Genomic DNA, 26,882 nt, shown 5'->3' with positions numbered 1-26,882 from the left:
ATGAAAGGGTATACCATATTCCTAGCAGGGATTCAAATTTGAAGAAACACATAAGTCCTCAAGTGGAAATTGTGTAATGAATTAAGTAGAATTAAACAGAAGCCAACTCAAATATAGACACAGTATAGTAAAAATATGGAAAGCCAGGATATGAGAGAAAACTTCAGATCATCTATGGGGTTTAAGCCATTTGAAATGTTTAATTGTAGATAAAAAAATAATTGAGCAAGGCGTGGTGACACATACCTGTAATCCCAGCGGCTCAGGAGGCTAAGGCAGGAGGATCATGAATTCAAAGTCAGCCTCAGCAAAAGTGAAGTAATAAGCAACTCAGGGAGACCCTGTCTCTAAATAAAATACAAAATTGGGCTGGGGATATGGCTTAGGGGCCTAATGTCCCTGAGGCCAATCCCCGGGAACAAAACAAAACAAAACAAATCTGAATAGAACTTCTGCTTTTCTCTATGAATAATTTAAAAGGATATGGGGATTGTCCTGCCTCTGCAAACTGATACATAATCACACAAAATGTATTAACATAATTATCCATAAAATTGTAAACAGAACAGATTGTAGTTTATCCACATAGTAGAATACTAGTTAGCAATAAAAAAGAACAAAATTACTGACAGATACAATAATATGAATGATTCTCAAAAGCATTATGCTAAATGAAGATACAAAACAGCATATGTTTATTATATTATTTCATATATGTAAAATCCTAGAAAAGTCAAACTAATCTAGAGTGACAAAAAGCAGATTAATGGTTGCCAGGTACCATGGTGGGAGGAGTGAATAGACTGTAAAGGGTCATGAGGGAACAATTCTGGGTGTCAGAAATGTTTTCTATCTTGATTGTGATGGTGGTTACATTACTGTACATTTACAAAAGCTCACTGAATTATACACTCAAAACTGGTGAATATAATGGTTTACAAATTTGCGACAATAAAACAGTTAAATACTGGACATTTCATATGGCTCAATTTATACAAAGATAGAAATGACAGCAGACTTTCCATCAATAACAACAGATGTTGAAAGACCATGAGACAATATTTTCAAAGCACTGGCAAAAATTTAGTATCCACCCAAGAGTCTTTCATTATGTAAATTAGTAGTTTTCCAACATTACTGTGCATTAAATCACCTGGAGGATTATGAAAACAGCTTGCTGAAACTACTCCCAGAGTATCTGATTCGATAGGTTGCAAGTGGACTGACAATATTCTTTTGAACAAGTTCACAAGTATTTTAGATTCTGGCACCCTATTCTATACTTGAGACCATCAAGCCAAACCACCATACAAAAGAGGATGAAAAATGGAATCAGCTTTAAAACAGCTGAGAGAGCATACCACTACAAACCATCCCTGAAAGAACTAGTTAAGAGATTCTAGTAGAAAGGAGGACAAATTAAGAAGTGAATGGGAGGCAAGAAGCACTTTAAATATTATCAACACATCTCTACCACCAAATTGCTAAAACACTATTATTTGGAGAAGAGAGTCTTTTAGTTCATTCTGTGAAAGGCTCTCTGACACTTGACAAGAGCATATTGAATGATTTCTTATAGCAACAGAAAAGCAATGAGTGGTTGAGGCTACTGTGTAGCTAGCTATAGAGTGCTTGCTTAGTGTGTGTGAGGCTCTGGGTTCAATTATAGCACTCTCTCCCCCATCCTAATAATAATAATAATAATAATAATAGGAGGAGGAGGAAGAGGAGGAGGGAGGTAAAAGGAGGGGAAGGATGAAGAGGAGACAAGAAGGAAGATTTGTTCTCTTACCCTTAAAAGACTGAGAATTCTTTTCCTGCTCTAAATGCCAGAGACCAATCAGGGGACACAGCTCAAGGGCCAGATATTTTATGTAATGGCAAAACCAGTATGAGTTGGGGGGAGTAGTCATCCCTAGGTGCAGCAATAAGGAGTGCATTTTCTCTAGATAATCTGAAAACAATAATAAATCCATGTTAAAGTATATATGCTTTCTGTTATCACCACATACCATCAATTCCAAATAATGTCAATGATAAAACACCTTTGCTCAATAAAATCTCTTGTTGGTCTAAGTTCTAAACAATTGCTAAAGTTACCTGTTAAATTTTAATAATATATCTAAATCTCAAATTAGAACATTTTTATTACTCAATCTTTAATAAGTATTGTGCTCCATATGAAGGTTCATATAGAGAATTCCAAGCCACTTATTTGGTACCCAATATATTCAGACTTAGCTACATACTTTTATTTCTAGATGTTAGTAATGGTGCATAATTATTTGAGTTTGCTTTGTGTCTCCTCCACTCCTGAAGATATTACATATTCCCACATTTAAGTAGTGGATCAGAAATAAACACTCATACAAAAGCAATTGTAAAGGTGAAGAAACAAAACATGAGTTGCTAAAATTCCATCTTTTAAAAAAATATTTATTTTTTAGTTGTAGTTAGATACAATATTTTAAATGAATTAATTTATTTTTATGTGGTGCTGAACCGAGGGCCTCACCCGTGCTAGGCAAGTGCTCTACTGCTGAGCCACACCTCCAGCCCAAATTCCATCTTTTTATGTAACCACTTAGACCTTTTAATTGTTTGAAATTTAAAACAGTGAAATAGAATATAAAATTTGAGGTGTTATGTTTTTGTTTGTTAAATGTAAATTTCATTTAATTCATAATATTTTTACTGAATATTAATATCATTAAGTGGAAATTCCTTTTTTTCTAATTTTAAAACTATTTTCATTATTATTATAATATACCATGTGTAAATATAAATTTTTTTTATCTTTGAGTCCAAAATGAATTATAATAGATTAAGCATTAAATCTATTATTGATTTTCTTTTATGCGTAATATATATTTATAATTATATATTTATTTTTTACTGGTATATGTATATATCTACGTATACATACACACACATTTTAAAAAATAAAAATTCCATTATCTTTGTTTCTTTACTGGTCATGATTATTTACTTAATTTCCTAATTATTGCTAAAAATAACTGCTACATAGGTGTTAAAATTATGTTTTGCTCTGGAGCTGGGGGTATATAGCTCAGTGATAGAGCATATGCTTAGCACATACAAAGCTCTGGGTGTGATTCCTAGCGCGCGCGCATGCGCGCGCGCGCGCGCACACACACACACACACACACACACACACACACACAAAAAAAAAACCAGATCCACTCTAGTACTGACAGGTAAGAGTGCCTTTGCCTTCCAGAATGGTCTTGTGGACACTTGTCCAGAGTCGTTTAACAAAGAGGACAGAAAACTGAAAAGTTTAATTTTTTGGTCTTAACTCACTGCATTAAGTGAGAAAGCACTCCAATAACTTCAAAGATTATGGGGTGGCTGTAGTGAAAAGGTAAGAAACAAAGAGCTGATGTTGGCACCGTGGTAGTGATGTGATGATCCTGGTTACTGTACAGTGAGGCCACCACACAGAGCACAGGGACAGGAAAGTACAAAAACTGAACACATACCATTTTCAAAGTAGAGAATTTATTTAGATGGGAGTTTAAACTATCTATAATCTCTGGAGGAGAGGAAACAGAGAGGCTTGGAGGAGAATCAAAGTCAAATATTATTTCAATTGTCATCCAAGCCTATAATTGCCACCAAAGCAGATGTGGCTTCAGTAAATAAAAGTTGCTTTGGCTTGAAAGTGGTCCTTCCTGAGTGCAGTCCCATGACATCAATCAATAATATTTTGAGGACAGTTCATGAAAGATATTTTGTATATAACAGAATGTATGTGTGTCAGCTTATTAAGAAGTTATGTGAGGGAACTAGCAGGGCCAGGCCTGGACTTAATTTAGAAGTTAGTGAAGTTCAACTGTTGTATCTGACTTCATTCTGGTGTTTTTAACCTCCACTGCATGTCCACCTTTTTTTCACAGGGCACCCAGGGTCATCTTGTTCTTCCTGAAGGATCATATGTCAAAATATTTTTTACACTAAGGTCTAAAAGACCAAAAACAGCCAAAGGTGATCTCATCTGGTATATTTACTTTTTTATCATAATCTTTTCATTTTGAGATAACTATAGATTCACTTGTAGTTGTAAAAAATAAAACAGATCTATGCACCCTCCACTGTTTCCCCCAATGGTAATATCTTGAAAAACTAGAATCAGCTTATCAAAAAAAAAAACTACAATCAGCTTATCATAATTTATAGTCAAGGAGAACATTTCAATCAACTCAAAAACCCTTCATATTGCCCTTTGAGAGTTCTATCTATTTCCCTCCCAACCCGTACTTCCTTAACTCCTGACAATCAGGAATCTGTTCTCCATTTCTATAACTTTTTGTCATTTCAGAAGTGTTATGCAAGTAGAATTATGTTATAGAACCTGTAGGGATTTTTTTTTTACTCAGTATAATTCTTTTTATTTATTTTTTAGTTGTAGATGGAGACAATACTTTTATGTTATTTATTTACTTTTATATGATGCTGAGGATCGAACCCAGTCCCCCCCCACCCTGGAGTGGGGCCATGTTTTCTTCTGAGGTGTGTGGCTGCAATTGAACAGATATTATCTAAGAATTTTCTGTCCTTAGCTAAGGAGAACAGGCTTTTATTGGGACTTTCTGTGTCTGTGTTCTCTGGTATTTCCATGTTACCATCTTCTTCAGCACCTAGTCTGAGGTATATGAGACAGAGAGAAAACTCAGGAAACTCACCTCTGTCATTCCTTGGTCCTGAGGTCCCTGGCGAGTCTATCTTCTTTCTGCCATTTAGAGTTCTTATGTTTTTATATATAATGCCTACTGTTTTTAGTTGTACTTAGTGGCAGGAACAGGAAAAAGTCCATCTTACTCAAAGCATTAGTTATGAACTTTATTTTTAAAAAATTGATTTAGGAATAAAGTCTGACATAAGAATTAGGGACATCAGTTTTTTGTTTTTTGTTTTTTTTTTTAATAGTAAGGCTAGTCCTAGTAACCTATAAGAACACAGTTCCTCTAAAGTCAAAGATGGATTCTATATTTATATAGAAGATTCACAGAGCTAATTTAACACATTAAGTCAAGCCACAAATAGGCAGGAAAATATGCATATTAATACAGATCAAGAATGATTGCCTTTTAGGGCAAACTGAGCCAAGTTAAATATGTAATGGAGAAAATAACTACAGACGTGTCATGAGCAGAGCTCTTCCTGAAAAAATCTGGGAAGGCTGCCTAAAGGAAATGATGTTTCAGGTGTTATTTTACAATATAGGAAAAGGGTTTACCTAACTGGTTGGTTAAAAAAAAAAACACAAGTATTCAAGGTGTAATATTTTCCATTTTTTATTTCAGATAATGTTTTTCATCTCTTGAATTTCATTCATGTATTTTTAATTTTCCACTAGTTTCATTTTGTTCATGTTTTTCCCCTATCTTCTTAAATTAATGGAGCATTTTGTAATAGCAATTCTCTTTGGAAAAGCCAGAGTGAGAAATGAATTGTGGAGCAGCTTTGAGGTAATTGAGGGAGGTCACTGCAATGTAAAAATTGATAAAAATACAATAGAAGCAGAGCTAGGGTTTTTGAGATAGAAATTCATGCACATATATACATATTTTTTGTAGAACAAACTGAAAATACATTATAGACATCATGCCCTTCATTCCTAAATATTTTAGTCCACATTTTCTTTGGAAAAAAGATATTCTCTTATATAATTCTTACAAAACTATCAAATACAGGAATTTAATACTGATATAATAATATTATCCAGGGCTGGGGATGTGGCTCAAGCAGTAGCACGCTTGCCTGGCATACTTGGGGCGCTGGGTTCGATCCTCAGCACCACATACAAATAGAATAAAGATATTGTGTCCACTGATAACTGAAAAATAAATATTTAAAAATCCTCTCTCTCTCTTTAAAAAATAATGTTATCTAATAGTCATCATATATTCAAAAATTTTTCAGCTTTTCTAATAAAGTCCTTTATATTAATTTTATTTCCACTTCCATACTGTATTCTATTCGGGATCATGTGCTACATTTAATTAATGTTTCTCTATTTAACCTTGAACAGCTACTTACTTTTCCTTTGTTGTTTATGACACTGATATATTTGAGGAACAAGATCAAGTTGTTTTATATGTATTTCCCTCAATTAGGGTTTGCTTTATTTTCTCATGATTATATTCTCATGATATATATTTGACATGGGTACTATATAAGTGATGTGTGTTCTTTTCATCATATCACACCAGGAAGTGTGTATCGATTTATCTTATTATTTGTGATAATAACTAGTCACTTAGTTAAGGTGATGTCCACCAGGTTTCTCAAATAAAGATACCATTTCTCCCTTTGTATTTAATGAGTAATCATTTCTGGCCCTCTTCAGTCCCTTGTGCAGATCCAAATTTTCATCTGTTATTATTTTCCATCTTCCTTAAAAGCTGCTTTTATCATTTTTGGAGGAAAAAGTTTGCTGTAAATAAAATGTCTCAGCTTTGTTTGTATGAAGATATTTTTATTTTACCTTTATTTTTAATATAATTTTACTGGAGAAAAATTCTAGCCTTTTAGTTATCTTCCTTCAATAAAGATGTCTCTTCATTGTTTTCTGGGTTGCATAGTTTCTGATAAGAAATGTGCTATAATTAGCATATTAGTTTCTCTTTGTATTGTCTTTTCTGAATTAGTTTACAATTTTCTCTTTACTACTAGTTTTCGGTAATTAGATTATGATGTGCCTTGACATGGCTTTCTTTGTGCTTCTTCTGCTTCATGAGGTGTTAACATAAATTATTCATTTTGCCTTTTCCTACCTTCTAATATAAGTAAAGCTATGAATTTTCCTTTAAGCACTGTTTATCTATACCATAAATTTTGATAAGTTGTGTTTTATTTTCATCTAGTCTAAGATATTTCCCAAGTTCCCTTGTGATTTTTTTTTCTTTGACCCATGGGTTATTCAGAAGTGCAGTTTATTTTCAAACCATTTGAAATTTTCTCAAATTTCTTTCTGATTTCTAATTTAATTCTGTTGTCATAGAACCCTTTAAATTTTATTGAAACTTATTTTATATCCTAGCATATGATCTATGGATTGGAGAATATTCCATCTGTACTTGAAAAGAATGTGTATTCTGATATTATTGATTAAAGTGGTCTATTAACGTCTGGTAGGTCAAGTTGTCTGATAGTGTTGTTCAAGTCTTATATTATTACTTACTATCTAATTTTGCAAATGATTAAGAAAGGAGTGTTCAAGGCACAATAATTGCTTAATTCTCTATTTTTCCTTTATATCTGTTAGTTTTTGCTTCATGTACTTTAGGGCTCTGTTATTAAGTGCATATATACTTTTATAATTTTATGTCTTCTTACTGATGTATTATCCATCTTACCTTGATGAGATTTCCCCCTTTTTCTTTAGTAATAGTTCATTTTGTATGATATTAATATGGCTTCCCCAGTTTTTTTAATTGTTACTATATTCATGAAATATCCTTTGTTTTCTATATATTAGGGTTCTCCAGAGAAACAGAATCAATAACAGAGCAATACATTTTATTGCTCTAGGGATTACAATATACATCTTAATAATCATAATCTACTTCATGTTAATATTGATTTTATTCCAGGAAAATATAGCAAGTATGTTCCTATAAAACTTCATTTCTACCTCCTTCCTTTATGCTATTATAGTCATATATCATAATCTACATGTGCTACAAACTCAATACTTGGTGTTATAATCATTGTTTTATGACTTTGTTTTTAAAGAAATTAAGGGAATAAAGGGAAATATGTTTATGAACTATATATTATATATTTGCAAATATAATTTCTTATATATTTATTTATCTTTCCTACTCACCCACATATTTTCCATTGCTCTGTTCTCTTTTGCTCTCTGTAGATGTGATTTACCATCTGGTATAATTTCCTTTTAGTCTGAAGGACTTCCTTTAGCATTTCTTATATGACAGGTCAGCAAGCAACACATTCTCTGAGGTTTTGATCATCTGGAAATGTCCTTATTTTTAGGTTTGATGGTTACAGAATTCTTGGTATAGAAGTTTTCTTTCATGGTTTTTCACTCTATTGCCTTCTGGCCTCCATTATTTCTGATAAGAAGTCAGCTATTAATCACAACTTTGTTCCCTTGCACATGATGTCATTTTTCTTTACTGATTTCAAAATTTTCTCCTCCTCCTTGGATTTCAACATTTTTTACTATGATATGTCTAACGGCGGATTACTTGAGCTTATTATTCTTGGGTTTGATGAACCTGGATTTGAAAATAAATGTTTATAATCAAGTTTAAAATATATATATAATTTTTAAAATTTTCTCTCTCCTCACTTTCTGGTACTACTATTTATAGTTCCATGAGTATGCCTTAAGTGACCCCACAGGTCTTAAGTGACCCCACAGGTTTTCATGGCTCTGTTAATTTTTAGAAAATATGTTTTTTAGTTGTAGATGAACACAATACCTTTATTTTACTTATTTACTTTTTTTTTGGGGGGGGGGTTACTAAGGGTTGAACTCAGGGGCACTCAACCACTGAGCCACATCCTCAGCCCTGTTTTATATTTTATTTAGAGTCAGGGTTTCACTGAATTGCTTAATGCCTTGCTTTTGCTGAGGCTGGCTTTGAATTCATGATATTCCTGCCTCAGCCTCCCAAGCTGCTGGGATTACAGGCATGTGCCACTGCACCAGCTATTTATTTACTTTTATGTGGTGCTGAGGATGGAATTCAGTGCCTCACACGTGCTAGGCAAGTGTTCTACCACTGAGTCACAACCCCAGTCCCGTGTTATTGATTTTTCATCAATCCTTTTCCTTTCTATTCTTGAAGATTGGAAAACATCAATTAATCTGTTTTAAAATATGCTGATATTCTCTTCTGCTAACTCAACTCTTTTGTGGAGCCCATTTAGGGAATTTTTAATTTTAGATCCTGTCTCAAAATAAAAAATAAAGGTCTGGGGATGTTGCTCAGTGGTTAGGCACACCTGGATTCAATTGCTGGTACAAAAAAAAAAAAAAAGTCTGGGCTTTTTCTTTCCACTAGGCTCCCTTAGGTTTCCCCTGTGTAAATCTAAAGGATGTAAGGAAAGCTAGTATAGCTCTTCTGTGGCTCTTTCATTTCCAAGATCTCTTTGCTAAATTCCTGCCTGGTCTTTTGGCTTGCCCTAATTGTGATCACAAACTCAGGTAGCAGAGTTGTGAGTTTCCCCTTTTCATTTCCTACCAAATCTTCTTTTAGTGACAATGCCTGCCATGGCATTTTGCTTCCTGCCCCAAGTCAGGGAAGAATGCTCTTCTCCAAGACTCTGCTCCAGAAATCTTAATCTCCTGTAGTCAGATGTCTGTCTCTGGGACCCATGGAGATCTGTTTGTTTTACCTTTTCCAGTGACATGGACTGGAAAATGCCTCCAGAATGCCAATTCATACAATTATAGGGCTCACTTTTTTGTCTTCCCTTATCTTAAGGGCCTTAGTTTCATTCTACCTGTCTGAAATATACTTTGTCCATTTTTCTGCCCGACTCTGTCAGTAAAGCTGCTGGTTTTTATAATTAGCCTCACTTTTTGAGAACTATCATACTAGCAATTAAACTGGGGGTAAGGATGGGCCTGGACCCAGCCAAGAAGGATACAAATTCATTCTGTTCTTACCTGAGGCTCTAAAAATTATTTAAAAATCAATAAATGCTTCTCAATTTGTTATTTGCCTTTAGTCATTTTCCAGGGTCCTAAAATTATTGTTTTTGACATTTATGCCCAGATTATACTTATTTTGTAAAGGCAGGATACACTTACCTCTTAATTCTACCATTGCCAGAGTCTTGTCTAATTTAATTTAACTATCAATTAAAAATTGATAATTTTTATAGGATGCCAGAAACTGTGAATTTATATCCTTGGTTGTTGGATTTTGTTCTATTTCTTTAACACACACTGGATTTTGTTCTGCTGTATAGTTAAGTTACTTGGGGTCATTCAGCTTATTTTGAGGCTTTGTTAAACCATGTCTAGAGCAATCTTTATGAGTAATTTACAACTAATGTGATAACCTTGCACACTCACTAGAACTTCTGTTCTCAGGTCCCCGTGTATTATAGTCTTTTTTACTCTGGGTGGTAAGAAAATGAGTTATTCCCAGATCTCTGAATTATTCTGCCTATACCATTCGGGGACTTGGGTAGATTCTCCTATAGCTATAGATCAGAATTCAGCCAGAGATTTGATGGGATCCCTTTGCAGACCTTAGAGCACTAGCTCTCTCTATGCTGCCCACTCTTCTTCACTACTATGCTCCCCAAATTCTAACCACTTTAACCTCCCCTAGATGGATCTCTATCTCTGTAACCCATGGAGGTCTGTTTGGTTTGCCCCTTCTAGGGATATGGACTGGAAACTGCCTCCAAGGCAGTAAGCACAAGCACATGCAATTATAGGGCTCTTCTTGTTGGTTTCCCTTCTCTCAGGGACCTTAGATTTACTATCTGTCTGGAAATATATTTTTGTTCATTTTTTTAGATGGTAGGGAAAGAAAACAGATCTGTCTCTGTTACTCCATCTTGGTCAAAAGTGAAAACAATATTTTAATTATGAGAGACAGAAGTAGTTTTATTCATGATTTAAGGCTGCTTTTGTAGAGAATGATACAGGAGTGCGAGAAATAGAAAGGTGGTCCATTTCCAAAGTATAGTATTTAGCTTTAATTGGATCCAATTGTATCCATTTTAATTATAGCCCTTCCCTTTGACCACCCCAAGTTTAGAATTAGCTAATCACATAGATTTGTAACCCTGTGCTCATCCAATTAAGGTGAAGGACAGCCCTGTGCTAGGGATAAAAGCAGGTGGACTGCCCGCCCAGGTGTGCTTCCTAGCCAGGTTCTATAGTACAGCTTCTGACAGGAGTAAAGTTTGCCTTGCCTACCCACTTCCAACATGTGTTGGATTTCTTGCAGCACCTCTCTAACAAGGTATAAGACTACAGTAGACCAGGGCAGAGATAATGGTTGCCTGGTCTAAAGAAATTGTGATTATCAAAAAATAAACAAACAACAAAACAAAATTTAAAAAAGAAAAGGAGAAAAAGATTTGAGATGCACTTAGACATAAAATAAACTCTGCTGATTATTCGAATAGGAGATAAGAGAAAGTGAACGAGCTCAGCCGATTATCATTTAGCCTTTTTTTATCTCTTTGTTTTTTTTTTTTTTTTTTTTAGTATTGGGAAACGAACTACCACTGAATTATCTGGGGGCCATTGAAGCCTCAACAGAGGCAGCTAATTCACTGGCCCATGTCAAATGGGTCCCAAGAGAAGAGGACTCCATAGAACAAAGTCAAACAGGCTATTATAATCCAATCAACAAGATTTGAGGCAAGCAAAGATTTAAAACAAATTTAATTGTAAGGAGTATTCCAAAAGAATTAAATGTGCCTATTGGTTGAGGGAAACCCAGAGCCATGTAGTTGGCCCCATCCTGGGGCTAATAGTCATAGCAAGCATAACTTTCCTAAATGTGAAGGGTGGTCCTGTTTGTTCCAGTAGTCTACTGTATCTGTGTTCAAAATAACAGTCACTTCCTTTGGAAAGACTGACCTTTGGTTCGAAACTCTGTCTTAGAAGATACTGGGGCATGAGGCTTGAAAGTTCCGGGAGATGGAAAATTCTTTGTGTCAATTCTATGAACAAGGTTACCCAGTCACTCTTGAGGACTGGAACAGAGTTTAGGGGTAGAAATCAGGCCATGTGTGGGAGTTTCTGGTATGCTTTCACAGTTTTCAGTGCCACAGTTTAGCAGTGCAATATTCTACAACTGCTTTTCTACGTCTGAGTTTTTGAATCATTAACTAGAACACTGCTTTAGTTTTCTAGGGCTGACATTACAAAGTACCACAAACTGGATGACTTAACAACAGAAAGTTACTGTCTCACTGTTTTTGAGGTTGGAAGTGAAAAAATCAAGATGTCAATAGAGCCATACTTCATCTTTCATCAAACAGATGGCTTAGGGATCAGCATATTTACATTATCTGATCAATTTTATGAGATGCCCTCATTGTAAGGTCATATTGTCATATGAAACCTATAAGAAAGAATCCCACCTTGCCTTTTAGCTTCTGTTGTTTATAGAACCTCTCTATCTGTAACAAGGTGTAAGACTACACTTGTCCAGGGCAGATATAATGATTGCCTGGTCTAAAAAAATTGCAACTATCAAAAAATAAACAACAACAACACAACAAAATTAATTTTTAAAAAGGAGAAAAAGGTAGATTTGAGATGCACTTGGACATAAAATAAATTCTTCTGATTATCTGGATGGGAGATAAAAGAAAGTGAAAAAGCTGTGCTGATTTTTTTTTTTCTGGCAATCCTTGGTATTCCTTGGCTTGTAGATGCATCACTCCAAACTCTTTCCCTGTTATATACCATCTGTGTTAGCCAGCTTTACTTCATTATGACAAATATCTAAGTCAATCAACTTATAAAGAGGAAAGGTTTATTTTAGATCACAGTTTTAGAAATTTTAGTCCATGATGGATTGCCCCCATTTTCTTTAGGCCTGTGGCTGTACATCATAGTGGCGGAACCAAACTATTCACCTCATAACCAGGAAGTGAAAGAGTGAAGAAAGGACTGGAGTCCCAGAATCTCCTTTGAGGGCACCCCCAGTGTCTTCCTACGAGGCCCTACCACTTAAAGGTTCTACAATGTCCCAACAGCACCATTGTGGAGTACAAGCCTTTAACACATGGATTTTTTGGGGGGGAACATTCCAGATCTGAACTATAGTACTATCTACTCTGTGTGTCCCTACCTTTGTATCTATTCTCCTATTCTTATAGGAATGCCATATTTAATTAAAGGTTCACTCTACTCCAGTAATGCCTTATCTTAACTAATTGCATCTTCAATACTCCTGTTTCCAAGTAAGGTCACATTCTGAGGTACTGGAAGTTAGAATTTCAATATCTTTTTAGGGGGACATAGTTTAACCTATAACAACCACTCTTCAGGAAAAGGACTGTGTCTCCTATTACTTTTTTCACTCTGTGGAGACTTAATTCAGGTCTCTAGCAAAGTTTTATGCTTTGGGTGTATATGAAAAAAATTAAGGACTGCAATTTAAAAAGAAACAGATTTTCTGTAAGGCTGAGAAATGTCTTTAATTATAGTTAAATAACATTTTAATATTAATTGATATACCCCCATCATTTTTTTGTTAATCCTATGAATCTTCTCCAATTCTTGAGATATAGGGTGTCATAGAGAAAGCTGCTACAGAAAAAATAAAGAAGAGTAAAATTTTACCTTTTTTAGTTACAAAAACTTAGTCCAGAAAGAAGGCAAAAAGACTTAGAATGACACTTGGTTAGTTCAAGCTAGTTCTTCCTCCCTTTCCATCTGAGATTTAGATAAATCTCTAGAAGAAGAGAAAGGAGGAGGAAGAAGAAGAATATTTGAGAGGGGGAAGAACATTATGGGGGTCCATGGCTCTTCCCCAAGGCCAGTTCTTAGAGTGTGTGAAGGTGATGGGACCTCCCCCAGATATATATAGGGATTTAGAAAGACAACTAATTGTACCTTGCTTCTAGGGAGGTCATAAAACTTGCAGAATTTTCCTGTCCAAGTGGGACAGACACCCATTTGGGTATTTGCTGAATTTCTCAAAGGGTACAGAAGTATTCAAGAAAAGCCACCCTGGAGGGGCATAAAGATGAAGCACATTACCACTGGAAAAAAGATAGACTATACAACAAATGGTGCTGGGAAAACTGGAAATTGATATGTAGCAAAATGAAATTAAACCTTTATCTCTCACCCTGCACAAAAATCAACTCAAAGTGCATCAAAGACTTAGGCACTAGAACAGAGACCCTGTGTCTAATAGAAAAAAAAAAAATGTAGTTCCAAATCTCCACCACGTCAGCTTAGGAACTGACTTCTGCAACAAGACCCCTAAAGCACAAGAAGTAAAATCAAGAATCAATAAATGGAATGAAATCAAACTAAAAATCTTCTTCACAGCAAAGGAAATGATGACATGAAGAGAGGGACTGAGAATGATTCTAAGACTAAGGACTGGATCAGTAATATACATCCCAGTAGATACAACTATAGAAAGATGACAACTAAAGGTCAGAGTCCCGTTGCCCTTCTGTCCTCCTGTACTTCAAGTTCAAGTCAACCCCAAGGTTGGTCCCTGAAATGACTCAATAATGTTCCACTCCTATGTGGAATGAGGTTCACAAAATAAGTTATGTTCAGTTACTAAAAAAATAAAGTTGATTTCTTTCTTAATTTGTGGTCTGAGATTTATTTCATCTGCATAAAGAAAATGAATATTCTATGCTTGCAAGTTACATTTATTTGTAGGTGAGCAGTGGGAACTGAAACTGTCCTCTGGGCAGCCAGGTGTAACCTCAACATTTTCCCAGACTACAGAAATTATTACTGAGATCTCACTGATTGGCCTCCAGGAAGCAGGGAAGGGGAAGAGAAAGGAGTAGGTGGGGAGGTCCATAACTAAACCACTTAAGTTATGTTTTAGATGCTTGACTTACATTCTAAAAGGAACTCTGGACCTTTTAGGAGGGAAGTTCTGAGAGGCTCTGAAACTTGAGGTACCTATACAGACAACTCAGCTACTGTTAGTTACTAAGGAATGAGTGTTATCAAAGTCACCAACTCCTGATCAAATGGCACAAAGTAATGGAAAGATGCAAAGTCATCAGAGGGGAAGGATAGTTCAGTGTGATGGGTCATGAGTTATGAGTTAAAATTTGTTTCTTCTCTGAAAAAAAAATATGGCCTCACATTTGAGGGTGTCTCATAGCTGGTCCAATGAAGTAAATGTGCCATCCCCAGTATTTCTCTTTGATGGAAGAGAAGTGGAAAGAAAATTAGGAAGGTAGTAGGGAAAGAAAGCAGAAGCCAATCAGCATAAATGACCTAATGAAGGACATTTTGGGAGAAGTCAGAGTCAGAATAAGGCTTTGGAATTACAATGAGGTTACTAATTAAATATCCTTGGGCAAATAATTTTTAACCACTCCATAGGCCTTGGGTTTCAAATCTGTAAAATGAATTCTGCTGTACAAAGACCTCATGAATTTTGCTGTTTACCCTTTTTTTAAATTACCTTTTTCAAAAATATCTTCTAATTAGTTATACGTAACAGCAGAATGCATTTTGACAAGTCATACATAAATGGAGTATAACTTCTCATTCTTTTGGTTGTACATTATGTAAAATTACACCAGTTGTGTAATCATATATGCACACAGAGTAATAATGTCCAATTCATTCCATTGTCCTTCCCATCCCCAAACCCTCTGCCCTTCCTTAATTCCCCTTTGTCTAATCCAATTAACTTTTGTACTATCCCTTCCTTTTTATGGTTAGCATCCACATATCAGAGAGAACATTCAACCTTTGGTTTTTGGGGACTGGCTTATTTCACTTAATATAATATTCTCTACTTCCATCCATTTACCAGCAAATGCCATAATTTTGTTTTTCTTCGTGGCTGAGTAATATTTCATTGTGTATATATACCACATTTTCTTTATCCATTCATCTGTTGAAAGGCAATTAGGTTGGTTCCATAGCTTGGCTATTGAAAGGAAAGTGACCACAACACTCGGAGTGACCAAAAGATCTTTATTGCAGCAGTGCAACAAAGAGAAAAGAAGGAAGGAAAAAGAGAGAGAGAGAGAGAGAGAGAGAGAGAGAGAGAGAGAGAAAGAAGAGAAGAGAAGAGATGAACAGGGAGAGAGCAAGAGCAAGAGAGAGACAGAGAGCGCAAGAAAGATAAAGAGAGCGAGAGAGAGCGAGAGAGAGAGAGAGAGAGAGAGAGAGAGAGAGAGAGAGAGAGCGAGAGCGAGCAAGAGAGAAAGAGCAAGAGAGAGAGGGGCCTGGCAGGAGGGAGTTTTTATAGCCCAAATCTAATGGGGCCTCTGGGTCTGCAAGCTGCCTTGTTGGCCCAAGTGGGGTTGAGTGCGGGACTTGACACAAACAGGTGATAAAGGACCAGATAGAGGGGGGTTTGAGTGCATGGGCTATCTTGCAGCCAACATCTGTTCAGCCTGCCCTGCAGGCAACACAGTTCAGCCTGCTCTGCACCCAACAGCTATTGTGAATTGAGCTGCTATAAACACTGATGTGGCTGCATCACTGTAGTATGATGATTTTAAGTCCTTTGGATATAAACTGAGGAGTGAGATAACTGGGTCAAATGGTGGTTCCATTCCAAGTTTTCTGATGAATTTCCGTACTATTTTCCACAGTGGTTGCACCAGTTTGCAGTCCCACCAGCAATGTATGAGTGTATCTTTTTCCCCAGATCCTCATACTTGATAATTGTCATTCTGACTAGAATGAGATGAAATCTCAGTGTAGTTTTGATTTGCATTTCTGTAATTGCTGAGATGTTCAACATCTATTTTTGTGATTAATTACATGTCTTCTTCTGAGAAGTATCTGTTCAGATCCTTAGCCCATTTATTGATTGGGTTATTTATTTATTTGGTGTTAAGTTTTTTGAGTTCTTTATATATCTGGAGATTAATGCTCTATCTGAGGTACATATGGTAAAGATTTTCTCCCATTCTGTAGGCTCTCTCTTCATGTTATTGTTTCCTTTGCTGTGAAGAAGCTTTTTAGTTTGATTTCATTCCATTTATTGATTCTTGATTTTACTTCTTGTGCTTTAGGAGTCTTGTTAAGGAAGTCAAGTCCTAAGCCAACATAGTGGAGATCGGGGCCTACTTTTTTCTTCTATTAGGCACTGGGTCTCTGTTCTAGTATGTAAGTCCTTGATCCACTTTGAGTTGAGTTTTGTGCAGGGTGAGAGATAGGGGTTTAATTTCATTTTGCTACATATGGATTTCCAGTTTTCCCAGCACCATTTGTTGAATAGGCTATCTTTTCTCCAATGTATGTTTTTGGCACCTTTGTCAGTATGAGATAACTGTATTTATGTGAGTTTGTCTCTGTGTCTTCTTTTCTGTACCATTGGTCAACTTGTCTGTTTTGGTGCTAATACCAAAACAATATGCTATTTTGGTTACTATCACTCTGTAGTATCCTCTTAATATTTATTTCCAAGTCACTTAGAATTTGCATTTTTATTTCAATAACCCAGTGTAATAGCCAGCCCTTAGAGTGGTTCCCAGTGATCCCCATTTTCTGGCTTTCATGCTCTTGCATAATCACTTCTACTTGAGTACAGGTTAGACCTAGGGACTTGCTTCTAACAAATAGAATATGGCAGAAATTATGGATTAGCGCCTCCTGTATTAGGTTATTAGACAATTATGACTTCTGTGTTTGGTTCATTCTCTTTCTTTCTCCTTTTTCTCTCAGATCACTTGCATTGAACTATATTGCCATATTGTGAGCAACTGTATGGCAATATCCACATTGTATAGTGAGTAACAGAGGCCCTAAGACCAACAACCCAGAGAAACAAACCTGCCAACAATCAGGTGAGTGAACTGGAAGTGGATCCTTCATCTCCAGTCAAGTCTTGAGGTAACTGCAGTCTTAGCCAACAGTAAGGCTGTAATCTCCTGAGAGGCCTTGAGCCTGATCTGTTCCCAGATTCCTGACCCACAGAAACTACATCATATGTTCATTTGTTTTCTTAGCTTCTAAGTTGCAGAGTAATTTGTTATCTAACAACAGAGAACTAATACATGGCTCAGGCCCATTTCACAGTGGGCCCAATATGTTCCAAGCACATGATTATTTTCCCAGATTCAGAATGTATAATTAGTATAGACATTCTCAGCAACTGGCAACATTCCTACAACAGTTCTCTGATACATGGAACGAGAACCATTATAGTAAGAAAGACCAAGTGGAAGACATTAGAGCTGTCTCTACTAAAAGCAGTATTGCCTTCTTGGAGGAATTGCTGAGGAGTGCAGTTGAAAGATGCAGAGACTGATTCAACCCAAATGACAACAGTTTATCATAAATTTATCTGGTGGTGACTATAATTGTAGTTGTTTTTCTAGATGTGGTTTTGATGCTGGAGCAAATTGGCACATCTATGCTATACAGCTATTGATCTTGTACATGCTTTTGTCTTTCTAACTATTAGTAAAGACCTCAGAGAAGTTGACTATCATCTTACAAGACAACAATGAATCTTCATTGTCTTACTTTGGGGTGTATCAACTCTCCAGACCTACACCATAACCTAAACTGCAAGGACCACAACTGCCTTTCCCTTCCATAGGACATGACACTGGTGTTTATTGGACATGGCGAGCAGAATATAAAAACTACTCTAGACACATGAATAAAATATTGTGTGACAGAATAAGAGATAAATCCCACAGAAATTCAAGGAACTGCTGCTTTGGTGAAAGTTCTAGGAGTCCAATTATCTGAACTATGAAGGAATTTTTCTTCTAAGGTGAAGGTCAAGTTGTTGCATCAGGCCCTTCCTACCATTAAAAAAGAGGCACAATCCCTACTGGGCATCTCTGCTTTTGGTCACAACATATTCCTTGTTTGGGTATATTACTTTGACTCATTTACTGAGTGACCTGAAAAACTGCCTATTTTGAGTAGGTCCCAGAATAAGAGTAAGCTCTAAAACAGGTCAAGCTGCCATGCAAGCTGTTCTTCCAATTGGGCCATGTGACTCAGAAGATATGATGGCACTTGAAACATTAGTGGCTTATAGGGATGCTGTTGGGAGCCTTTTGGCAGGCTGCAATCGGTGAATCACAACACAGATCTTTAGAATTTTTTTTTAAGCAAAGCCATGCCATCCTCTGAGGATAACTATTTTCCTTTTGAGAAACAACTTTTGACTTGCTACTGGGATTTAGATACTGAAAGAACCCTGACCATGAATTACCAAGTCACTATGTGATATGAGCTACCCATGTGAAATGAATATTGTTTATCTTACCAATCCATAAGGTTGGGTATGTACAGTAGCACTCCATTATCAAATGGAGGTGGTATTTATGAGATTTGACAAATATAGGTCCTGAAGGCACAAATAAGTTGCATGAGGAAGTAGCTCAGATGCCCATGCCCTCACTCATGCTATCTATGGCCTCAACCATTTATGGCCCTCATAAGGAGTTCCTATCATCAGGTGACTGAAAAAGAAAATGCTTGAAGCTGATTTACAAATCACTCTTCATCATATGTATGTACACCCTGAAAGAGGTTGTACTGTAGCGCTACAAACTCCCTTTGGGACATCCCTGACAAGAATGGTAAAGGAAATCTGTCTGATGGGCAAGACTTTGAACAGAGCATGTGGTTGTTCACTTTGTGGCCAGACATATGTGTCTATATCAGTTCATAGGCTGTAGCTTTATGGTTTGGATGTGAGGTGTCCTCCAAAAGCACACATGTAAAACAATGCAAGAAGGTTCAGAGGAGACATGATTGGGTTGTGAGAGTCTTAACCCAATCAGCGAATTAATCCCTGGAGAGAGATTAATTGAGTGGTAACTGAAGTGGTAGGGTGTGGCCAGAGAAGGTAGGAATTGGGGGACGTGGCTTTGGGGTATATATTTGTATCTGGCAATGGAGATCTCTCTCTGCTTCCCTCTGCCACACTCTTCTGCCATGTGTCCTGAGAAATGGAGTCTACATATTGAGACCTCTGAAACCATGATCCCCCAAATAAACTCTTCCTCCCCTACAATTGTGGTGGTTGGTCTTTTAGTCACAGCAGTGAAAAAGCTGGGTAAAACAGAGGCCAATGGTCACTTGAAGGTTACACACCTGGAAAACTGGTATATGGGGAAGAAATATTTGGAGACTTCTCCAAATGAACACAAGAATATGAAGGTATTTGTGTCCCATATGAATGCTCATCAATGGGTGACTCAGCAAAGGAGAACTTTAAAAATCAGGTGACTAGAATGGTTCTGCAAATGGCAGTGGGCCTTCTTCTCTAGTCACTACTGTTATTGCCCAAAGGATTCACAAACAAATGGTCATGGAGTCAGAGACAGAAATTATTCTGGGATCAGCAGCATGAATTTTCATTTACAAGGGCCAATTTGGACATAGTCACTGGTGAATGTCCAATATGCCAACAGCAGAGACCAACACTGAGTCCCAGGTATAGTACCATTTCCTGGGTGGAAAGGGAGGACATCAACCAGCTACCCTGTGGCAAGTTAATTACATTGATTTTCTTTCAAGAACAAAGGAATAACACTTTGTTCTTACTAGATATAGATTTGCCTTTTGTGCTTACAATGCATCTGTTCAAACTATCAGTTGTGAACGGTCATAATACATTATCCAAAACATGATATTTTACAGAAAATTACTTAATCAAGGAACTCACTTCCCAGAAAATGAAGTGAGGCAATGGGCCCATGCTCCTGGAATTCATTAGTTTTACCATGTTAGCAACCAATGTGATAGAATAGAGAATAGCCTTTTGAAGGCTCAGTAATAACATCATCTAGGTGGCAACACATTATTAGACTGAGGCAAAGGTTCTCCAGTTTGTGGTAAATGCTGTAGACCAATATCAATTACATAGTGCTATTTCTACAACAGTAGAATTCACCAGTCTAGGAATCAAAAAGATAGAAATGGGAGCTGTTGCTCTCATTATCCCTCCTAGTGATTCACTAGTACAATCTTTGTTTCCCATCCCAACAACCTTATGCTCCAGTGCTCTAGAAGTCTTGGTTCCAAAGGGAAAAATGTTTCCTCCAGGAACACAAGTCCACTGAACTAGAAGTTGAAACTGCCACCTGACTATTTTGGGGTCCTGATGCTATTATCCTAATGCAAAGGAAAGTGTTATTATTCTGACTGTGGTGACTGATTTTGACTATCAAGGGGAAATTAAGTTGCTATCATACAATGGGTATACCTGGAATGGTCCAAACCTTTCAGGAATAAAGATTTAGAAACAGATAAGGAACCATGACTAGTTAAAGGACTTGGTGAGGGAATATGAATAGGTACTGGAAGATGGTATTTTTTGGGGGGAGGGGCAGGTACTGGGTATTTATAATGGGTATAAACCAGGTACCAGTATTTCCCCCTCAATTTGATATGCAAATGTTTGAATACATAATAACGAAATATTTTTTTTATTTCTTCTTTCTCATCTCTTTATATGATATAGGAATGCTAAATTAACTTTACATCTCAATATTTAAGTTACAGGATATTAAACAGTAACATGTAAATCAGCTAGGAAGAGAATAAAGATCACTCAAATAAAAAAAGGGGGACTCTTCTATTCTCTTTTAATGAAAGGCTTAGCATAAGAGTCTGAAAACTATGGCTGAAGGATTAATTTTCTGTTTTTTGTAAATAAGACTTTTATGGAACAAAGTCATGTTCATTCGGTTATGTATTGTCTATATCTACTTTTATGGCATGATGCTACCAGGCATTAAATAGTTACAACAGAAACCACATGGCCTAAAATATTTACTATTTGTACCTTTAAGAAAAAGTTTTCTAGGACAGGTATGAAAAAGTTTCCTAAGGCAGTCTTCCTTAAGAGACTGAGGAAGAAGGACCACAAGTTCAAGGCTAGCCTGGGCAATTTAGCAAAATCCTATCTCAAAATAAAACAAAAAGGGGCTGGGAATGTAGCTCAGAGGTAGAACACTCTACGTTTAATCCCTAGTAGTGCAGAAACAAACAATATGTCACTTTGTCCAGGCTGACCTACATTCCCAGAATTCCCTTTCCTATATATTTCCAGTTAGGCTGGGCCACAAGGAGAGTCTCAAGGGTGATTTGGAGAATGTAATGAAGTAGCAGTTACTTGGTAACTTGCATATATAATCGGTTGGCTCCCTTTGCTGGTGTGGGGCTGTGGCTGAGACTAGAACCCGTCCATCTTCCCTTGGATTCTTCTTCAGCTTCTGCGATTCCTAGGGTGGGAGTGTTGTGTTTTTAGCTCTATGACAAAGGGCCCTGGCTTTTGCATGACCCCAGTCAGGGGCAACAGGGACTGACAGGATTTAGACTGCCCTCACGGGGTCCATCTTGTGCTTGAGAGTTCCAGATTACTCTTGCTGTTCCCATTTTACATCCTGACCACCTGCCCTGAGGACTTACTATGCCCTGAGGACTTACTAAGTTCCAACGACAGATACAATAATAGTCTTACAGAGACTGTTTAACTAATAACCACAACTGCATAAGGTAAAACCTGTAACTTCTCTGAATAAACCCTGATACACACAATTATCATTTATAAAGGTGTTTACATTTTTCAAATAGATAAATTCCTTTTCACTATCATTTTGTTGTTCATTTCTAAATTTTATTATATTTTTCTCCAAAAATGTGCTTGTATGAATACTGCTTTTTAGTTTACATACATTTTCTTTATATAATACATTATCAATTATTGTAACTGTTTCCATGTTTCAGAACTGTGTGTAATCTCTGATAAATCCAAAGTTTCATATAAAGTTACATGCTATATAAACTCTCTATGTACTTAGTTAATTTTATCTGATTTAGTTCAGAAGGAGTATGTTAATTTCTATGGAGCAGTTCTGTCAATTTCTCTTTGTAAAACACTAGAAGCATTTTTGCTTTATACATTTTTGAAACTATATTGTTAGATGCATAAAAGTTCATGACTGGTATAGCATCTTAGTGAATTGTGTATTTTGTAAATATGAAATATCCATTTTATGCCTTCTAATGATTCTATGCCATATTAATTCTTACCATTGCTATTAAGAATTGAGATAATATATACAATTTTGGTTTCATGTCTGACAATAATAAGCAGGCAAAAAAATTGCAGCTGCTGTTACTATTATCATTATTATTATTATGTATCTCATTGTATGCAGGCTATGGGAACTCTATGGAGACAAGGACGGAAAGAAAGAACTGAAGGACTGCAGGTTAGGAAAGGAAGCAGCTACCTCTCTGGCACTGCATAATGATCTCCCTCAAACCAGGTGATGGAAACTCCAGGAAAGAGGCCCCAGGCTTGGACAGATCACCAGAAAGCCTGCCAAAAGAAGCCTCCTAGGCAGCCAAAAGAATACAACAGAAACAGATTTCTTGTTGGATCTTGGCCTTTGTGCTTTTGAGGTCCAAATGAAACAAGGAAGGGACAAACAAAACAAGGTCAGACTCTGTTGTAGCTGTGTTCCTGCAGCTGGAAGGTCAGGTTTATCTCTTCAGCCAACCTCTCAGATTTGGCTCACATAGGCCTATAATGGCAAAGCCCCACAGCAGTGATAATTCTCCACCCCCAGGGGAATGAATTCTCAATTCTGCCAAGCTTGAATATGTTTAAGGTTCTGGTCCCATAGACTCACTCCCCACACCTCTTTCCCTGAAGTCTGCCTGGAGTTGGGCCCATTTCTATTTTATCAGGGGTTCTCGTTCAAGTTCTGATGTTCACTGCTGACCACTAACATGCACTGAAAGTGTGCATGTGCATGTGTCCATCTGTCTCTGTCTTTGGAACCCGAAATGAGGGTTGCCTTACTAACTGATCACTTGATTGCTTAAAATATTTTGGCCTCCAAAACCCTTCATTCACCTTCCTGAAACTCCTCACTTCTCTTTGCCTGGCTGCCTAAAAATAATAGAATTATAAAAATATTAAAGCTTGAAGGTCTCCTAGAGATAAATTAGTCCTAGCACTTCATTTCACTGAAGAGGGAAGTGGAGTCCACAAGGAAAACTGATTTACCCCAGATTATGCAACTATTTAGATGTAGAGTAGGACTGGAACCCAGCTCAGAGCAATAGTGCTAGGAAATAGACTTCAAGTGGGATGGTAGCAAGGGGAATTAATATGAGAGTCCAGGGATCTGGATGTCAAGATGAGTCAGAGTACAACACCAGGAAACACCAGAGTATTCAACATTTGGCCAGCTAAAATGCAGCATGGAGCAGGTTCCAGGAGGTGGGAATGGTGCATTGGTAGGTACCAAATGCACCCTGCCTCTGCTATTCTAGCCCTGCCATACAACATACTCTTAAAACTAAATTCCAACTATAATAGCAGTACAGCAACAATAACATCAACTTATATATGTATGTTAAAAATATTTTCATCTACATTATCTTATAAGCTCACTCCATGAGAAGTTGCTATTAGTATTAATGCTAGTATAGGGAAAATCAGAGACAAGGAAAATACATGAAAAAAATATGAAATATATTTCATGGGAATATGCTAGATGTTGCTGGTTATCAGTCGTCACCATCATCCCTCCTTCTCCATCTTTAGAGGACCACAATTTTGTTCAGCTTTATCTGTTCTTCTCCCATCCTGGTCTCCCCACATTCATGTGCCTTGGGAAAATGGTCATGCTCCCAAGTTTTAGGTATGGGCTTGATGGATTAAGAGAAATTTCATTTCCTTTACAAGGACTGGTTTGGGAATGGGATTGTGAAGTCAATTGGGCCAGTGAGATGTGATGAGCTATATGTGGTGGTAGTGTTCCAGGAAAGCTTTTCTTTACTCTTCTGGGAAGGCAATGGAAACGTCTTTCCCTTTCCCACCACACGGGAATGCAAAACCAAGCAGTTCAGACTGCTTTAGAACCCTGAGGCAAGCCGGCTTTAGGATGAAGCTGACCAAAGAGAGCAGACTAAAGATAGAAAGAAGCTGTGTTTTAGGATCTCACTGAGTTACTGGAGCAACTAGTAAGAGCTTTTCTTCCTTTTGGACTTGTGCTTAAATGAGCCACTGTATGCCCTTTAGAGATCAGCTGCAGGGAATTTTCAATTGCCTGATGATATATTTTTCTTATACAGCCTCCAAATATACTGTTAGAGTCAGCATTCCTATGTGGCCTCTAAAGAGTGCTAACTTTGAACCACAGTATTCAAATATTGGACCCATCATTTCCCAGCTATGACCTTAGACAAGTTACCTAGCTGTTTATGCCTACAATGGGATATTAATAATACTTAAAGAGACTTAGAGAGAATAAATAAATTAATAACTGGAGAGAGTTTAGAGTTGTGGTATATACTAAAGACTCAAAACATTTTAACATTTTCAGTACAAAAAAAGAGAAAGCATAATTCAGACATCTAATTATTGTCAATAATCTAGTTTATTTATTAATATATTACTTTTACTTTTCATGTGCCGAGCATCTGAGTAGGTACTTTAAAAGTACTTTCTTTCATTCTGATAGTAACTCTCTGAAGTAGGTTTGATTCACTTGTTTCCAAATGAGGAAACATATTCACAGGCACTGAAGATGTGGCCAAAAGAACATAGGCAGTAGCTGCAGAGTCAGGATTTGAACCCAGGTATAACTCTAGAACCTATCCTTCCCACTCTATCATGCAGCCTCCCAGGGCACCTTCCACTGAATCATGCTGGTGGAGAGCAGCAAGTTTGAGATCAGGAGAAAACTTCAGTAAGAGCTAAGAATAAAGTACAAAGTAAAGGTAAGCCATAAAAGAAACAGAAGTATTGGGAAGGCTGAAGAAAGGCTCAGGTCCATTTTGAAGGTACTCTCTGAACTTTGTGTCCTTTTCCAAATGCACAGAGTTGTGATGGGTGACTGAGCCATGTTTCACAGGTCTGAGAAGAAAGAATGCACTATGGATTCTTTCACCCTTGCCATCTGAGAATGGGGAAGCAGGAAGGAAAGGAAGGGGTGGAATTAGAAATTCAAATTGCATCTAATGAAATCACTTTTGATCCCACAGTTATTAACCCCAAGTTGGCTCATTCCTTTAAATCTTGAAGCTGTCTCCAGAGTACTATACATTAAATGCCAGAAATTATTGATCTCTCCTTTCATGTGGCTAGTACATGTCGGCAACACTGAAATGGAAAGAAGCAACAAATGCTGAATAAGCTATTTCTTTGAGGAAGACTGATAGTGAACACATTCTAAAGATGGGGGCAGAAGTGGTGGGTATCCTTTTGAAAAATGAAGAATGTTTGCAGGAAGGAGATAGGTTACTTTGGAGAATCTGCTAGGGACTTTTTTTTTAAACTGGGGAAGTTTGCACCAGGTATATTCACCCCCAATAAAGAAATGAGAATGGTGTTAAGAGAATTTAGAAAGGCTCTTAAACTCCTTTCCATTTAGAATAGATTGTTATAAAACCTTCAATAGGGGGCTGGGGATGTGGCTCAAGCGGTAGCGCGATAGCCTCCCATGCGTGCGGCCCGGGTTCGATCCTCAGCACCACATACCAACAAAGATGTTGTGTCCGCTGAGAACTAAAAAATAAATATTAAAAATTCTCTCTCTCTCTCTCTCACTCTCTGTTTGAAAAAAAAAAAAAACAAAAAACCTTCAATAGTGCTTTAGAACTTCACTGGAAGACCTTCACATAAGTCCAAAGCACATCTCCATCTTAAAAGTTGTATTGAGTTTTATTTTGTGTGGTGTTCTTTTCAGAGAGGTGTTCATTTGATTAATTGGAGAAAAGCTTAACAACATTTCCGTAGCTCTTTGGAAGGTCTTTAGTAAATTCTGGTTTCTGCCCTTGGTCAGATGAACCACATTTATTTAGTTAAGATAATTAGTAGTATATAAGAAGTGAGGCTAAGTCAACAAAGTATGCAGTGAGGATGGAAAAGGACAAGACTTGGACTTAAATGTCAGAGGCAAAGTGAGTGAGATTTCTGAATAGGCCATAGGCCAGATGATGATTAGAATGATCTATAGAGATCTTTGAAGTTGGTTAAGTGTGGTACTGTAAGCAATGGGCAGCTTTCTAAAGTCATACTTGAGCTAAGTTTTTTACAAGCTAAGTCTGATGAATAAAAGCTTGGTTTATACCACCCCCAAAGTGATTCACAGCATCTCACCCAATTTCTAGACATGGATGAATTCATAATGCAGAGCTTTCTGTTTGTTTTTGAAGTGCTGATGATAGA

This window comes from Spermophilus citellus, assembly GCF_964194105.1.
Source record: "Spermophilus citellus genome assembly, chromosome: 13".
In the NCBI taxonomy this organism is placed as follows: domain Eukaryota; kingdom Metazoa; phylum Chordata; class Mammalia; order Rodentia; family Sciuridae; genus Spermophilus; species Spermophilus citellus.
Note: the sequence above shows the minus strand (reverse complement) of the source record.